The sequence below is a fragment of the Misgurnus anguillicaudatus genome, chromosome 23 (genome assembly GCF_027580225.2).
Source record: "Misgurnus anguillicaudatus chromosome 23, ASM2758022v2, whole genome shotgun sequence".
NCBI classification, from domain to species: Eukaryota; Metazoa; Chordata; class Actinopteri; order Cypriniformes; family Cobitidae; genus Misgurnus; species Misgurnus anguillicaudatus.
In genome coordinates this window covers 13,600,290-13,607,053 of record NC_073359.2, presented here as the reverse complement: position 1 = coordinate 13,607,053, position 6,764 = coordinate 13,600,290, and the positions used below count along the sequence as shown (strand labels likewise).

The following is a 6,764-nucleotide window of genomic DNA, read 5'->3' as shown; positions in this document are numbered from 1 at the left end:
ATGAACCCATTAAAGTGGTTCTATATTGAACCATTTGGGGGTTCCATATATGAAGCGGGTGATAGAACCATTTCTGGTTTGATATAGAACCTTTTTTTTTAAGAGTGCATGATGAAGAAATAGGTCGAGGAGGAGGAGTAGGAAGAGGAGGAAGGGGAGGAAGAGGCAGAAGAGTAGGGAAAGAAGGAGGACGTGGTGAAGGAGGAGGAAGAGGACATGGTAAAGGAAAAGGGAGGGGACATGATGAAGAAATAGGTCGAGGAGGAGGAGGGAGAGGAATAGGAGGAGGGAGAGGAGGAGGGAAAGGAGGAGGACGTGGTGAAGGAGGAGGAAGAGGACATGGTGAAGGAGGAGGAAGAGGAGGAGGACGTGGTGAAAGAGGAGGAAGGAGATGAAGGGCAAGGTGACAAGCAATTTCAAGGTGAAATTCAAGCCACTCTAGTTGACCATGTCCTGGTCCATGGTATGACTATGAGGGAGGCTGGGCAACGAGTAAAGCCTAATTTGAGTCGCTTCACTTATGCCTCCATCTTCAGAGCCTTCAGGGAGGAAAACAGATAGGTGTACTTACAGTAAGACTGCTCTATACAGTAACTTTAGTGTGCATACACTGTTGGACTATGCTTCTGGAATAAAGAAATGCATCAAATTGCCTTCCATACAGATAGACATATCAGCAGATGAATGCAAGGGGTGGATAAGGCAAGAGGATTTTACCCTCGCTGTTTGGCTAGGACCAATATAGCCTGTGATGTGGATGAGATTCTCTGGCCTGACCCAGAACTAAGACGGGATGTTGAGGCGAAATAATAAAAAAATTACAGTTGTGCTGTGTATAGCACATGAATGAATAAAAATGTGCTAATGCATACATTGATTGTGTCTTTTTGGTCATGTGAAAAGGTTTTTAAGGGGGAGAACCACAAGCAACTTACCAGTTTGGGATATATTGTTTTGAATTGATTGCACCAGTGTGTAATACTATGTTGTAGTGTGTGTGTGTTTGAAAGCTTGTGTGTGTTGTCTGAAGGAAAAGTTTGGTATTTCAGTAAGAGTGAATGGTTTTGTGTAGAGCTTCATTTTGACCTGAAAATATGATGTTTAGAGTATTGTGTGAGACTTTATGGAATTGTCTTTACTGTTTTGAGAATATGAGGCATAGTTTCAAGAAATGTGTAATAATGTTAGGTATAATGAAGATTATACTTGTATATATGTATCTTTTGCAGTAACTGTTGAACTGTAGAATAGTGGGTTAAGCAAAGGACATTGTATAGAAGTGTTGCACACTTCTTGCACACAGCAGGCTTTCAAAAAAAAGTCAGCAAAAAATGTGGGGCCTGTGCCCCAGTAGAGCTTTATATCTAGCAATGCCCATGAATATATGCATGTGCTATGTATGTATGTATGTATGTATGTATGTATGTATATATGATTTAACAATTTTTACTTTCCAAATAAACAACTACAGCATATTCATGAATATGCATGGCATATAGCCTAAAGAAAATATTGAAGACAAAAATCTGCATTACACAAATAACAGTTTTATTGAAACAGCAGAGACCTTTCTTTAATGTTCTACGTTTGTCAGTACTCTACTCAGCACCGACTGCTTCAACCAGAATGTGTGCCAAAGGCGATGGAGCATAATGCTTGAGTAAGAAGCTGAGATTCAGGCGTGAGGAGAGGACAGGACACATAAGAGAGATTAACAACAAGGAGGCTGATAGGTCCTGACCTATAGTCCTAACTCATACTCCTAATCAGTAGGTGGCGGTAATGCACCTAAAAGTTGTTTGCTAACCACCAGTAAAACTCGAGAAGGAGACTGATCGTTGGCATGCTCTCAACCCAGGAAAAACTTCAAGCTTTACAAGGTACATAAGCCGTTTCTCAATGTCAAGGAAGGATCCTCGGAAGCTAGAATTTCGAGGATGCTACGTCATCGACGTCCGTCGAAGGACTGTTCCAATGTCGAGGATCCTCGACATTTCAGCCAAGGACTGAGTCCTTCGTTCGAGAAATATCCCATATACAGGAAAGGATGCAAATTTGTATCCTTCGCGCTCTTCACGCGCTGAAATCACCCACAATCCTATGCGCGCAGCACCGAAAGCACACCTTTCAATCACGCAATGACGTAATGACGTGCACTTGTTAGCCTGTTCCATTTAACGTGTTCTCCGAATGCTTAAAAGGAGCCTCGCCTCGCCTCTCAAGGAAGTGACTTGTAAGGACTAGTCCTGCCAAGGAAGTATCCTTGACATTGAGAAACGGCTATAGTTTTCAGAGGTTGTGCTTTCCAGTTTTGATTGCATCTCTTCCAGGAGAGATTTTTGTGAACCAGAGGGGAAGGAGTGAGAAGGGAGAGAGTAATCGTTGTTGTTTTGTTCCACAGATGCTGTTTTAAACCAGTTTCCACGGCCGAAGCTGATGTTAGAAAATCCATCAACAGTAAAATATGCGAGCAAGACACCAGGTGAAGTGCAAAAGCATGGGTATATAAGTCATTTAAATCAGTGAAGAGCCAAGATGGACTCCTAACCAGGATAAAGGCCTGTTCTTTTGGCAATTTATTTCTTTGCTTTTCCACGTTGCCAAAGCTCCTTGAAAGTTTGTTTATTATTTATTTATCTATTATTGTCTGTGCATTTTGTTTATATTGTATTTTTCACTGTATAACGGCACTGCTGAAAGTTTGAAATAAATAGACCTTGGTAATTTAAATTGCTTTAATTTATATTTTGTATATTTTCTGTTTTATGTCACTCTTTTAAAATGTAATTTATGTTAATGTAATGCAAGACATTTATGTAATGTAAAGCAAACCACATTGTCTGACCATGTGCAAAACCTCTTGTGGTTGTAATAGGTCTGTTTAGCTCTCTACCTCAAATTAGTTTTAGTATGTGTGCCTGATTAAAAGAAAATAAAGGTGGCTTTTGATAGATTATCCATTAGTCTGTGTTAATATGTGGTATAAATGTGTGTACATATTTTTATGTATATATTTCTATATAATTTTACATATTATTTAAAATATATTCTACCATATAGTAAACATACATGTGACACTATATCTGTACATATATTGTTAATACATTTTTGCACATCACTCGAAATACAATATGGCGGATATTTATAAATATAATATTGCATATATTTTGAGATATATAAACACATATATTATATTCACGTGCAATATATTAAAAGCGGCAATTATTTATATTTATCAATATACTGCAATAAATTACATATATATAGAATATATGTATCAACATATTACTCATGTATTTTACAATATACTGCAATATATTGCATACATAAAGAATATATGCATCAACATATTACTCCATATATTGCCAATATATACTGCAATATATTACATGCATAAAGAATATATGAAGAGTTTGGTTCCAAAACGCAATAAATCCATTTTGACAAATTTCGGTAAAAACGTGTTTTCTATACCAAGAAAGTGACAAGATGAAAACCAGTATTTTCTGTTACAAACTTTCACATAGCATCTTTAGGTTATAAAAACATAAAAAATTCAAATCCATAACTTGATATTCAAAGATTTATTATAAAAACTAATTCTTTTTTCCACAAAATGCAATAAATCCATGACAGTTTTTTATTTCAAAATGCTATAAATCTATTAAATCAATGTATAAATGTGCATTCATCTTTACCATTTTATATTTATTTAGTTGACTAGTGGTATACAATGATTAAAAAATAAACATTAATGGCATTAACCAAAACACTTACTTTGTTATATTAAGAACACAATGTTTTAGCATGAGAAGCTTGATGCGGTCTGGAGAGCAAGCAACCGAGTGCCTCTCGCGGAAATTATTAGCTGTTGATGGCTTACGTTTCTTTCCCGTCACAGAAAACCATCACAGGTTTGACAATGCTATTAAAGTATTATTTTGTTTTGTTTGTTGATCACGGAGTACAAAGTAGATGAGGAAAACTAGGACTCCGTGTACTCAGCGCGCCGCCATGTTTGTTTACATTGCGTGAATGGTCCGCTGTAATATCAGAAATGGATTTATTGCATTCTGTAAAAAAGGAGCTGTGGCGTTTGTCGCATTTTGGGAAAAAAGGGAGAAAAGATGACAGAATATCACGGCGGGTATTGGATTTTGCGTAAAATTAATTATTTACTTTTAACTACTGACCTGATATAATACTGATTTTGGCAGTAACTCATTTTTTTCAAAAATGGCGTTTATTGCGTTTTGGAACCAAACTCTTCATATGCATCAACATATTACTCCATATATTGCCAATATATACTGCAATATATTACATACATAAATAATATATGCATCAACATATTACTCCATATATTGCCAATATATACTGCAATATATTACATACATAAATAATATATGCATCAACATATTACTCCATATATTGCCAATATATTCTGCAATATATTACATACATAAATAATATATGCATCAACATATTACTCCATATATTGCCAATATATACTGCAATATATTACATACATAAAGAATATATGCATCAACATATTACTCCATATATTGCCAATATATACTGCAATATATTACATACATTAAGATTATATTTATCAACATATTACTCCATATATTGCCAATATATACTGCAATATATTACATACATTTAAAATATATGTATCAACATATTACTCCATATATTGCCAATATATGCTGCAATATATTACATACATAAAGAATATATGTATCAACATATTACTCCATATATTGCCAATATATACTGCAATATATTACATACATTTAAAATATATGTATCAATATATTACATACATTTAAAATATATGTATCAACATATTACTATATTGCCAATATATACTTCAATATATTACATACATTTAGAATATATGCATCAATATATTACTTCATATATTTCCAATATATTATGGGATATATTAAATAGTATAATGAGATGTATTTAATCAATATATGAAAACGGCAATAATTGCAGTATTGTATAATATATTGCAATATATCACTTACATATATATAATATATTTTTATATAATATATCATGATATATATTACTATGTAAATTTCACAATATATGGAGACACATTAAATATATTGTCATGTAATATATTGAGAAATATATTTTTGTTGCATAAGGGTTGTTGCAGCTAATACTATTGAATGTTGACACAATTTTAATTACATTTATCCAATGATAAATATACACATTCAGGCAAAAAAACAATCAACATACCAGTGTTGTTTATAGGGAGGACCACACGTGCATGCGTCCACCAACCTCATGCAGTGAAACTGAGGCCAACGCAAAACGCACGATGAGAAACCCCGGATGTGCCCCGCTGATGACACTCCCTCGCCAAACAGGTACTCAAAGAAAAGTTCCTCTACATTTTAGATATTTAAACAAAAATGATTCAAACGAAATTTCGTGAAGTTCATTACTTCAGCATGAATACAAACATATGGAAAGTATAACATTAATAAAAAAATAATAATTTTAGAAAATAAAAACTTTAGTACAAAAATATATATAAATAAAAGGAAAACTCAAAACAAAAAAAACTCAAAACAAAAATCTAGTCAAAGTAATTTTAATACCAGTTACATACTCCTAATATCCAGGGACGGATTGGCAATCTGTGCGTTCTGGAAAACTCAGAACGGCCGTTCAACCAAGGCCGTTGCACGGCCGTCGGGAAAAAAGTCTAATAACGCAATATGAACACCCAACAGCAGGGGCACTAATACAATCACTTATATGCTGATACGTATAAAAAAAAATGAGGAAGAAGAGTCGGCCTACTAGCTGTGATTGGTCCCCAAGTCGCGAGCATGAGCATCCACAGCCTGGTCATGATGAGGGACAGACAGAGTTAACTTCACACCAGCAAGAGGTCATGGTACGCATGGCCGGAATACCATATGGGCAAATGGGGCAGTTGCCCCAGGGCCTCCGGCCACCAGGGGCCCCCCGACGACATGTCATGTAACGTGCATTTTTTTACATTTTTTTTTGCACAACGACATCAAATACAAAAAACACATTTTGTACAAAAAACTTATTTTGATTTAATGTGCATTTATGCCACCAGTGTTAATTTTAGCAGCAAATTCTGATTTAGTCTTAGTCTTTTGAATAACACACCATTTTGTTTTAGTCTTATTTTAGTCATCTGACATCTTTTAGTCTTAGTCTAGTTTTAGTCGACAAAATGTCATAAGAGTTTTAGTCTAGTCTTAAGTTTTTTAGTCTGTTATGGAATGGTATTAAGGTTTGAATATGCAATACAGACACAGATTTAATGGTTGTTATTGAAAACAAGTATTTTATTTTATTCTTAATGTCAAAAAAACTGACCGTGGCTTTTTCACAAAAGATAATATCACATAAAATAAGCATAAGGCCCGCTCTACCTAAAAATATACATGGTCCCTGAAAAAGATATGCATTGTCCCTAAATGACATGCACACACAGACAGACACACATGCACGCAGACACACAGGCAGAGACACACACACGCACTTACGCACGCACTTTGTCCAGTCATGTAACAGCACAACATCTACTATAATAGTAACGTTACACATTTCATTCAATTTGAAGAAACTGAATATTTATATTCAGTATTAATTCAGACAATCCAATACAATCAATACAGTTCAGATGTGTATTCCTTTCGTTTCTATGTTATACCAAGTTTAGCGAAAACACGGTGGTTTATCTGATAAAATAA

At 34.7% G+C, this 6,764-nt stretch overlaps 1 long non-coding RNA gene across 1 annotated transcript; it reads left to right on the top strand.

The window, feature by feature from the left end:
- The first annotated feature begins 206 nt into the window (after positions 1–206).
- LOC141359515 (uncharacterized) lies at positions 207–2,951 on the top strand. Its single transcript, XR_012366015.1, has 2 exons — positions 207–1,880; positions 2,402–2,951. It is a non-coding gene; the product is annotated as an uncharacterized lncRNA (long non-coding RNA).
- The last annotated feature ends 3,813 nt before the right edge of the window (positions 2,952–6,764 follow it).